This window comes from Dreissena polymorpha, chromosome 13, assembly GCF_020536995.1.
Source record: "Dreissena polymorpha isolate Duluth1 chromosome 13, UMN_Dpol_1.0, whole genome shotgun sequence".
Lineage (NCBI taxonomy): Eukaryota > Metazoa > Mollusca > Bivalvia > Myida > Dreissenidae > Dreissena > Dreissena polymorpha.
The window spans coordinates 10,340,478-10,353,127 of record NC_068367.1 but is presented as its reverse complement, the minus strand read 5'-3'; the positions used below and the strand labels follow the sequence as shown (position 1 = coordinate 10,353,127).

The 12,650-nt window shown below is 37.6% G+C and overlaps 1 protein-coding gene across 1 annotated transcript in view; it reads left to right on the top strand.

The window, feature by feature from the left end:
• The first annotated feature begins 1,806 nt into the window (after positions 1–1,806).
• Positions 1,807–12,650, top strand: part of LOC127855538 (ankycorbin-like) — a 48,875-nt gene continuing 38,031 nt past the window's right edge. Inside the window, exon 1 of the mRNA XM_052391259.1 lies at positions 1,807–2,013. The gene's annotated coding sequence lies outside the window, so the exon portion shown is untranslated. The remainder of the gene's footprint in view (positions 2,014–12,650) is intronic.

Here is a 12,650-nt window from a genome sequence, read left to right as displayed (position 1 = left end):
GTATTATTACGATTCTTATTTTCAAAACATAAGTACGACCAATATTGACGTCTGCAAATGTCCGCCTATGTACGCAAGTGCATATACAAATTTAATTGTGGGATGGGGGAACTCCCATTGAACATGCGTTAATCACGTGACGCGATTTGAGAGTAAGAGCGCTGTTCATATTTAGTAATTACGACAAATCAACGACTTAATTTAAAATGTTGCATGTATATACATACCTCCTTTCAGAAAAGTTTGCGTAGGTGAAAGAAAATTTTGGAGTATAAAAACGCGTCTTTCTTTAAATTTTACCGACTACACTTCATTGCGGATCCTGATATAACTTGTCAGGTCATTCATGCATGTAGACCTATATGTATGCATAGTTTGACAATCTCATTATTTTTTCGTAACTCGTTATTTAATTACTTATTGTATATGTGTTTTGGCCGTTGATATAACAAAATACATTATTCAATTTTAGTATTTTCAAACGCGTGTAATTAAACGTGTTATCCGAAATCATTTCCAGATTTAATTATTCAAGGAAAGTTAAGAAAATTCTACACACAAATAAACATTTCTCGTGTATTGCGTGTACAGATGAAAATCATGTAAAAATTGGCCTTCATGTACAACATCACGCCATTCTTCTATGACCAATCAAATATTTAAGTCCACACTTTATTACGGTCTCGTGTTACAATGGGTTAAGATCAGGAAGTAACGCGCACCCCGAGACGCACCAAACCGTGCCTTGAAAGATAACACCAGTATTAAATGTTCGTAACGATCCGCAGCCAATTGTATAAACATTTTAACCGCACGGTTACCACGTTATTGCGGTAACCGGACCGCTTACCATGGAAGAACGTGGGAAGATAATCAAGAACGACAACTCCAAAAGAAATCGATTTATGTTCAAAAGCTGATCCACATTCTATACTGCGATGATCCACGTATTTAAACATAACTGAAGGCTGCAATCGTTGCAACGTTCATATTTAATTTAATTACAAATTAATTTATTTAGTTCTTTTGCAGCGACCGCAGCAGGGGAGTCAGTGTTATGTAGTTTTTGATGACTCGAATTAGTGGCATTAATCATCAAGTTGCGATCTGGGTAAATAGAGCTTAATGCATGCGCGTTCAGTGTCGTCTCAGATAAGCCTGTTCAGGCTTATCATGAGCAACTTTCTGCTACTATGAACTTTTTGTTTAAAGGAAGTCTCTTGTCAACAATAATCCAGTCCAAGCGGAAAGTGTCGTCCCTTATGAGTCAGTGCGGACTGCACAGGTATATCTGGGACGACACTTTTCGTTCATGCATTAAGCCCGGTTTCCCTACTAAAGTTTGAGACCCAATCAAATATATGTTGGTTATCGACAGCAGATAATCTGTTAGCGCAGAAATTGTAACATTCGCGTCTCAAAAAGGTGCCCCGGCTCGCTTCTAAGTCGGCGGACGTGAGTTTGGTTATTGGTTACCATACCGACGGGTTGGTTGTTTCTGTTTGGGTACTCCTGTTGTGTTTTTTACCCGATTCCCGCCAAAGGAGCGCAAGACAATGCTAAGATAAAACTTAAGTAAATCTTTTAGATGCAAATTTCGATCAAAAATGGCATTGAGTTAAAATTAACTTTCGGACCACATTTCTTATTACTACGTAACCCTCGTGTACACAAAATAAGTCTCGGTGCGGAAGGACCATATTCAGTTTGATACACCACTTCAATTCGGACATGGTGGTTATACTCTAGCACGTCTCGACTCGAAGTTTATATGAATGCAATATAAACATGTGACCTTTTCGCGCTGGCAATCACCTACCAGGAAGTTGCGATAGTCCTGTTTTTGTTGACTTAAATCAAATGCGAGGAAAGCCGATACATAGCTGTACATAAATAAAATACGGGTCATTGTTAAGAGTATTGAGGAATCATGTTTAATACTTTGGTTGTATCGTTTATAAATTATTAGTTGCAGTTTTCAGGATAAATGGCAGTTCTTGGCTTTCTACAAAGGTAAGTTATAACAGTGTACGCTTTGTTAACGGAATCTATTTTTCACAATAAGGACGTATTGCTTATATCAGGAATTTCTAAACCTTTACTTTTCATTTGAGGAATAGAAAAACCCGGAGGTTTTTGCTGATAAAATTATAAAGATGACGTAATTGAAGCAATAGTTAGGAATCCTTTATAAATTCAAATTGCTTCTGTCAATTACGTAACGACCTTTAAACACACTAGACTGCGCCTAATCACAGGCTGCCCTTGAGCCACACTGGCTGTAACAACCTCCGCGCAGAGATTTGACTGGAACCAGCATAGCGGGATCAATTCCCTGCCTTCATAACCAACCTCGTGATGATAGCCTAGCCATGTGGTACAATAATTTAGCCGTTGTTATTATGACTTTTTGTTATTAAGGTATTTTTTGTATTACGCTAAAATTAAACAATATTAAAAAAAATATAAAAATAAAAAGATATTCATTTTCATAATATAATACATAATTAAAAAATCCTACCAAATCTGGTAGTATTTTCTTGTGAATGCAGAGAGTGTATGCGAGGGCAAGGAACGACAACTCTGCGTAGAGATTGTGGCCTTACATGGCATAAGAATCATTTTTTCATGACGCGGCTCACATATTACACACAATCATTTGGTGGGGATTTGAAATTATATCTCGGACCCAAATGCCTTGATTCTTTGTATCGTTCTGTCATTCGGATATCATTTATGCAATATTTTTTATCTTGAGTGTTTGGGTGCTTTTTAAGTGATTCTGGTGTTTTGAAGTGTATACACATTACAACAAAAAGAACGTGTATCGTACCTTTCTTTTAACACGAGAATTTTCATTAGCGGAACGGTATTCAGAGTATATTTTTTTTAAATATTATTATTGAGTTGTTAGTCCGCATAATGATTTCAATTGGTTCATTTTTATTTTGTTTGCAATATGAAAAATAAGATAAATTATATAATTGTTAGTTCTCAAAATGTACCCCTTTAACTACCTAAGCGATAAGTTATCTCTTCTCAACGTGCTGCCATCCACGGTAGTCGAGCGAGCATACAACCGTTTTATTTGTAAGTTCATTGCAGTCACGAGTTTCTTTAAATAGATAAACGTATTTATTTACAGCTTTAACATAGGTCCTATTATAAGAACGTACATTGATTTATAACCAGTTTGGCATTTCGGACATTTCGGAATGGAAACGTGTATGAATACTCGTCCACGCGTAGACAATTATGAATGTTTATTGCTACAGTCAACAACAATTGGTCATTAACGTGCCTGGTTTCAGTCACAAGCAACGGCATTAAAAGTTTTCCCTCCTCATCTTCAAACCCTACCGACCCTAGACCACCACATCCTCCCAGCCTGGTTGCCATTGTGTTTTACCCATGTCCTGTTATATAAACACGAACATACAATTTAAAAAACAAAAACACATCCCAGTTCGTATTTTGTTCGTGAATATAATTAATAAACTGTTGTTAATCTATTCATACGTTACATAGAGGATATTTGTTGGATTCCATGTTATATCGATTTTATTTCACGAGTGATCATATAAAATATGTATTTTTTATGATCACGGGTGAATTTAAATCGATATTCCAAGGAATCCAACACATTTTCATTTTATTTTATGCTTTTTCACCGTTAATTTAGAAAATCTACATTGTAAATAAGTTTAACTGGATAACTTCGCAGGATTTATGACGTCATTTCATCGAAAAAATGACGTCATTTCACAGTAAAACAGTGAAAAATATCGATATTTTGAACTGTTATATTTCACTGTTTAAAACAGTGAAATACCAGTTTTAGTTCACTGATATCTCTCTATAAACCACCTGAAAGCATAAAATAAAGCATGCAATACCACATGTGACTGTTGAGAAAGATATTGCTATCTGAAACCAGTACGTCGATTTCAGTAGGTTTGGTAAAAGTTTACACAACGATTATTACTTTTTTTTCTTTAAAATATTTTTTCTGCTTAAAATATACTTTCACTTGTTACTAAAGTTTAAATTGTAAAATATTTAATTAATGTACATGCTTGCTTTCTCTAAATTGGTGGACGAATAACAAATATGTGGTACTTAAACTATACAACAAATAAAGAAGTAAATGTTAGTCCCGTTATTGGGCGTAAAATATGCGTAAGATCAATATTAGAATCGACCAAATGTTCACATAATTATTTTATTTATTGTTTGCGAGTAAACAACAACAAACATGTGTTCATGTTCTAGCATACACAGTGGGTTACATTCTACAATTTAACACTCTAAACCGCTGTTAAATGACAAACAGCGAAAAATCGAACTTTTTTCAAAATAGTACATTCCAATGTATTCGAACTTCTTTAACAGTCGCATACCTTGACGGCGCGACAGAACGCACGGGGGCTAAGGATGAAGCAAATGAGATAATATATCATAATCGATCACATTTCATCTTCATCCAGACATATCTCCTGTCATGTACTTTCATGGATGTGCATCTTTAAAATAATTATAGCGAAAAACATCAACATATACTTAGGAATGTTTGATGGTACGCACCATCGATATAGATGAGTCTTAGCCTAACTTTGATCATCATCATCATCATCATCATCATCATCATCATCATCATCATCATCATCATCATCATCATCATCATCAACAACATCAACATCATCACCATCATCATCATCATCATCATCATCATCATCATCAGCAGCAGCAGCAGCATCATCATCATCACCATCATCATCAACATCATCATCATCATCATCATCATCATCGTCGTCGTCGTCATCGTCGTCCGTGTCGTCATCGTCGTCATCGTCGTCGTCGTTTTATAACGTTAAGTTTCAGTCCATTGACCTTTATCCGACCGGCCTAAAATGGCATCTCAAGCAAGGCCTGTATGAAAATTACGCACACATTTTCAAAAACGGTCTCTTAAAAAACTCAAATCATTACGTGAAATCGTTATTATATTCTAAGAAACTGTGACTCTATTTAAATCCATAGCTCTTCACTTAAGCTATCACTCTACATCTATAATTTTATTCCTCGATCAAAACTCAAATTATTGAGCAGAGTCGGATTTTATATGAGCCGTGCTCTGTGAAAATGGGATTAAATGCATAAGCGTAAAGTGTCGCCCCAGATTAGCCTGTACAGTCCGCACAGGCTAATCAAGGTCGACACTTTCCGCTTTTATGATATTTTCTGTTAAAAGAAATTATCTTCTAAGAAAAAATCCAGTTTAGGCGGAAAGTGTTGTCACCTGATTAGCCTATGCGGACTGCACAGGCTAATCTGGGACGACACTTGACTTAAATGCATTAAACCCATTATTCACAGAGCACGGCTTATATTTTAGAAACAGAGACATTGACCTTGAGCCGACCAGCTTCGAATGAAATCTCAAACCAGGTCTCTGTACATGCGTACTGCATCTCAAGGTTCATAGAGATTGTTCGAAGCAAATGTCAACCGAAAACCACCTGTCATACGCAGCCCGCTAAACCGCCAAATCTAACAGCCAAGATATGTTTATACTTTGTTGACGATCTTACTAACAAGATGCATTTACATTTTATGATAAGTCACATCTGGACTAGCATCTCAGTAAATGATCAACATACAACTAATTGTGCCATATATCACTATGACTTTCTTTCAGTGCGCAATCCAAATTAAAAGTTATGTCTATATAATATTAGTTTTTAATCGCCAGTGATAGAAAAAGATTCGTTTCGCAATATATAACATGAACAATTTATAAGTATTCGGATCTGGGTAATGATGGGCCCAAATCCGAGCCTTAGTAATGAGTCAGTCATAAATATCGTCTGCCAATCAAGAAGCCATCATTCGTTATTCCTCGCGCGCTCGAATTCAGTTAAAAAACGACTCAATACTTTTTGAATAAAACTCGATTAAAATACCCGGATATCTTACTCGCTTGACATTTGTAATATAATGCGTTGCTTCTACTTTTTTCGCCTGCAGGAAGCCTTTTGAAATTCAAGTTGTAACAAGGGCTGTTTGTAAAACATGCATGCCCCCCATATGGGCTGTCCGTTGTAGTGGCAGCCATTGTGTGAATACGATTTTTGTCACTGTGACCTTGACCTTTGACCTAGTGACCTGAAAATCAATAGGAGTCATCTGCGAGTCACGATAAATGTACCTATGAAGTGTCATGATCCTAGGCAAAAGCGTTCTTGAGTTATCATCCAAAAATCATTTTACTATTTCGGGTCACCGTGACCTTGACCTTTGACCTTGTGACATCAAAATCAATAGGGGTCATCTGCGAGTCATGATCAATCTACCTATGAAATTTCATGATCCTAGGCGTATGCGTTCTTGAGTTATCATCCGAAAACCATTTTACTATTTCGGGTCACCGTGACCTTGACCTTTAACCTAGTGACCTCAAAATCAATAGGGGTCATCTGCGAGTCATGATCAATCTACCCATGAAGTTTCATAATCCTAGGCGTATGCGTTCTTGAGTTATCATACGGAAAGCATTTTACTATTTCGGGTCACCGTGACCTTGACCTTTGACCTAGTGACCTCAAAATCAATAGGGGTCATCTGCGAGTCATGATCAATTTACCTATGAAGTTGTATGATCCTAGCCCCAAGCGTTCTTGAGTTATCATCCGGAAACCACCTGGTGGACGGACCGACCGACCGACAGACCGACCGACCGACCGACCGACAGACCGACCGACATGTGCAAAGCAATATACCCCCTCTTCTTCGAAGGGGGGCATAAAAATTATACCCGCAGATTTAAACGCTGTGATCAAAAGTGTGTTCTTAGCTATCTTATATTCAATATTGACCCTCCCTGTGGTTTCATTTGATTTTAACCCTTTGCATGCTGGGAAATTTGTCGTCTGCTAAAATGTCTTCTGCTGAATTTCTAAAATTAGCATTTTCTGTGATTTTTTTTCAAAGAACACTATCAAAATAGCAAACAGTTTGGATCCTGATGAGACGCCACATTCTGTGGCGTCTCATCTGGATCCAAACTGTTTGCAAAGGCCTTCAAAATCCGGTTCCAGCGCTTAAAGGGTTAAACACTGTCCAATCCGGATGTGGTTTTGGAGTCACTACCTTTGGGTAAGAAATACACGTATAGTATACACGCGTTTTAATCGCAGTTTATTTTCCGTGCAATGACGTTTTAGTGGGTCTGTGTTATTAGAGGTCTTCCTAATGGGCACAGGAAGTAGTTTTCGTGTGTAACAAATAGATCCGTTATTAAAGTACCGTGCAGGTGTTCGGTTTCGATTAGGGTTTACTTTAGGGCTGTGTCACCTAAACCATAAACAAATGGACGGAAGTCCTAACGACGAAGAGAAATAACGTCTTAGTCGGGCCAAATCGGTCGTTGTCGGCTCAGGTACTATTTTAATGTAGCCCGAGTACACTTACGTATACTACAATGTACCCCGGGGACGAAACAAAGGCTTAAAGATACCCGGCCATACTCTATTGTATTTTTAGTATATTTTCCGTATCCGGGTAATTTGTAGTATGCGTAGGAGTACCCGAGGTACAGTGATGACTTAATCGACTTTGATCAATCGAGCATAGGTTGGTTTCTTATGAACAGAGACAATGTTAGCAAATTAAATAAACAAAACTATAAGAAAAGCTAGTTGTTCGACCATACTTACACGAACGTGGGACACATTAGGTTTTATCTTATATAAATACGATGGATTGTTCATGAGATCAAAAGCTGATACACAACGAATTGTTGCTATACGCTCAAGATACCGTAAATGTTAAAGGGATCTTTTCACGCTTTGGCAAATTGACAAAATTGAAAAAAGTTGTTTCAGATTCGCAAATTTTCGTTTTAGTTATGATATTTGTGAGGAAACGGTAATACTGAACATTTACCATGGTCTAATATAGCCATTATATGCATCTTTTGACGATTTTAAAACCTAAAAATTATAAAGCGTTGCAACGCGAAACGATTGAATAATTTGGAGAGTTCTGTTTTTGTCGTTAAATTTTGTGAAACTACGAAGATTGCTTATATAAGGTATACAATACGTTAAGTATGTATACTCGGCGGAATAGCTCAGTAGGCTAAAGCGTTTTTACTTCAGGACTCTGGCAGGACTCCAGGGGTCACTGGTTCGAACCCTGCTCCGGGCAATGTTCTTTTCCTTTTTTTAATTTTATTCTTGATTTTTTACTGGAGCTTTTACGATCCAATGTTTACATTTATCAATATAAAGAATTTAATGAATAAGTTAAAACATGCCAAAATCTGTGAAAAGGCCCCTTTAAGGTCTCGAGCGTTGACACTTCCTCGTTGGAATAAATAATTGTAAAGAATAACAGCTATATTCTGTGTGTGTTTCTGCAATAATTACGTTGACGAAAACATTATTGTATATGCCAAAGATCTGTATATAATGCATTTGATTTTCGAGAACATCAGGCACGTGGCTTCAACAATTCCATGAATTACTTTAAATAAATAAACATTCATTTACTTAGAACTTATATTACATTATATAGCTCAGCATGTGTGCGTATGATATACAGATTGCTTTGGAAGATTTTTCAAATATTAACTTCCTTCTTGTCAATCTACGAATACATTATAAATCAATTTCAATTGTAATATCTTATACCAACAAGATATTCTATAAAACGATGATACTTTCGTGAATTTAAATAGATACAATTTGCCAGTTTTTCTATATTTAGAATATTTCTAACAGAAATTCCTTTAAGCAAACAGCGCAGACCCAGATGAGACGCCGCATCATGCGGCGTCTCATCTGGGTCTACGCTGTTTGCCAAGGCCCTTTTTCTAGACGCTAGGCATTAATGGGTTAATCGACCACCTATAGTTGCAGGTTCTTAATGTGTGATCAACATACGAAAAACATATACACTATCTCCGATCTTCAAATATCTTTTTATCAATATACTGAATATGCTGTCATACTGTTTATAAATTAAGTGAAATAAAATAATTATTATAATACATTCTTAAATTTAATTTGTTTCCAATTAAAACCACAAATCGTATAAAATAGAGCTTGAGTTCTAAACACTATGGATACTTACGATAATGTGATTTCGAATAAATGTTTAACTATAACTTATACCAATATACAAATATACAGGCGCCATCCCATCCATATTCGTCAGTAAACCAGAGTGGATATTATTATTGAATTTCAGGAAAAATATCGCCAGAAGTAGGTTACACATCATTTGAGCAGTGCTCTGTGGAAAGAGGGTTAAATGCATGTGCTTAAAGTGTAGTCCCAGATTAGCCTGTGCAGTCCACACAGGCTTATCGGGGACGACACTTTCCGAATAAACTGGAATTTTGCTATGGAGAGACTTTCTTTAAACGAAATATAAGAAAAGCGGAATGTGTCGTCCCTGATTAGCCTGTGTGGACTGCACATGCTGATCTGGGACGACACTTTACGCACATGCATTAAGCCCCATTTTCACAGAGCGAGGCTCGTATAATATGAACACTCTAAGGCCGGGTTTCCATGTCTCCGCGTTCCGTGTCCGTGTCCGCGAAAAAACGAACTGGTTGAAATCTGTTAGAGCTATTCCATGTATCCGCGTTCCGCCTCCGCATTTTTCGTCCACGTATTGCGTCCGTGAAAAATCGCTCGGTGATTGATTTTTCACGGACGAGGACTCAGTACACGGACGGCAGTCAACATGAAAGGTCGACTTTCAAGCATAGATATTAGTGAAAAAATAATAAATTTAGTAAGGGATCACCCTGAAATATACAACCAACGTACAAAGAATACAAAGACAAAGACATTGCATCAAACATCTGGAAAAGCATAGCCAACGAAATGTCAATTGATGACGTTTCAGGTAAGTGAAAATAGTAATATGAGAATAAATATCGTCTCCTGATTGTACACTCTATAATCGCTTTTCAAAAGACAGAGTATATATTTCAAACAAGATATAACGATATAAGAAGTCCCGCGGTCTGCATATGGACGCATCATGTGTTCTTGTAACGGAAATGCCTCGTCTCCTATAAGAACGTGGCATTGGTCCGAGATCCTCTGCACCAGGTACAATTGAAGCGGGTGGAAGTGGAAGATTGTCGGCTAAAAGTGCCTTGCCAAAATTTGAATGGGAAAATATTTCTCCATCACTGTTTTCCCATAGGAACCAATGTCAATCATCACGAATTGTACATGTGCATCAACTAACGCCAGAAAAAAAAATTGAAAACGTGCCCTTATAGTTGAAATACTGAGACCCCGAATTGAATGGCGACCTGATCACGATATATTTTCCGTCAATGAGGAAATTGCCATTTGGCCTTGTAATTCTCGGCTATGACAAACCAATCTTCTGCGCTTGACGGCATTTTCATGTACGTCGGTGAAAGCGTTTCCCATAATACCTTGCATACTTCAGGAACTATGTTTGAAATCGTAGATTTACCTACGCGATATGAGTATCCCAATGATGTGTATGTTTCGCCGGTTGCCAAGAAGCTGAAAACAAATACAACGTTTTTATTAGTCATAATCCGCACAGTATAAATTGAATATAATTTATCTCGTATTTCACGCATTACAGAGATCTGAGTGATGACAATGAGCTAAGGTCGTCAGTGGAATAAACACCCAGAACGAATAGACAAACAAGCCCAGAATTAATCCATACTAGGCAGACTCCAAGATCTACGGTCACAACCGCTTGTCAACCCCCAAACACCAGCGAAGACGGGTCGACACAATGTCAGCATTTGAAACCTCGTTCCTGGAAATGGCCAAGACAAAGGCGTCGAGACTGGAAAAGCAAGGCAAGAAGGAGTAGGAAAGACACCCCATGGATGCGTTCTTCGAGAGTTGTGCTTCAAGAGCAAAGAAATTACCACAAGCTACACAAGGTTGGTTACAGATGCAGATTTCGACGTTGATGTGTAGTGTCGAATCAAATGAAGCTGTACCCTAATATGCACCAGTAGGCCAGATACCATATGCTGCACCCAAAGTACCAAACTCGCATTTACTAGCGACCACTTCGTCAACAATCGTAAGGAACGTGAACGTACCAACTTACAGCATTGGTGACACATCTAGAAACCAACCGCAGACCGGAATCAACATTATCAGTGAAGCATTTGCTACACTAAATTGACACTTATCGTTATTTGGTCAACGAGCGTATAGTGCGACTAAGAGAAATATTTCATCAACAATTATTTGCAAACTAATACCGTTTTAAATTTATTTCTAGTTTATAACACGCTGTATATATATTTAACGTATTCACATTCGATAAAACCAGAATTGTTCTCTATAAAATACTAGTGTGGCTGATTTCTTCCAAGTAAGTTTAGGCGTGACGGTTTGGCTTTACTTCAGTACGTTTGTGTTATCGGGTGAATACATAACATTGTATCATTGATCATAATTATCTGAACCTCTTTGTTTTTTTTTGTTTTGTTTTTAAATAAATGCAAAAAACATTAAACTATGTTTTAAAAATATCATGTTTTGTTTTCGTTACCTTAAGCAAATGGCGAGTCGTTTCTCTGCACTTATAGTCTGACGTGACGTACTCCGTCTATTCAGCTGTTCTTCAACAACCGACAGCACATCACCGAACTGACGTCTACGTAGACAGTAGTAGGTCCTGAACTCTTCATCGTTCAGTTCCAATTCTCTAACAAGATGGTAGTATGTGCCGTAAGTTTGACGTTTTCTTATGATGGCACGTGTCCAGTACCTATGTCTGCGTTTCCGTCTACTAACATACAGTACTGCCGCAGCAGTCGTCATAAAAATGTGTGCTCTTCTAATAACAACATCCTAATCCAAGTACCACCATATTTTGAATGAGCTTTTTACACGGAAAGGCTAAAATGATAAGCGGATGCATGGAATAGATACTACGTGTCAGTATACGGAACGCGAACACGGAACGCGGACGCGGAGCTCGGACACGGATGCATGGAAACCCGGCTTAAGACTTCCTCAGTCGAAGTATTGCGGTTGTATTGCTTTTTACTTGCCCTGCTATCGCTCGGAAGGTCATTCTGTCGGTCCATAAGCCATTCGTTTCCGCGCCATAATAAGAAAACTATCTGGCATAAACCCATGCAAATTGGTATGAAATTAACAATAATGATGATTAAGGGAAGACCGCTATTGATTTTGAGGTAAGCAGGTCGACGGTCTCTTATAACATAAGTTTGGTTCATGAATATAGTTTTCTGCGTGATATTAAGAGAACGCTTTGGCCGAAAAACATCTAAAATTGTTTATGCTGGTGACGTGGGAATAAAGAATGATGCCTATTATTTTGATGTTAACAGGTCAAATGTCAAGGTCTAAGGGTCTTGTAACAGAAAATTCGTGTCTACGTAATATCGTCAGATCTCTTAGACGCCCAATCATGCACATTAGCGCAGGGGCATGTAGCCTGAACATTGGTTTCAGCACAATATCTCAAGAACGCTTTTGCACATGATCGTTTAATTGCTAACCTGGCAACGTGTGAGAAAACAATGTTGTTTCGTTGGTGAAATTATTAATACTATTTTGTAAGGCTTCACAAGTTTTACTGTCATACCG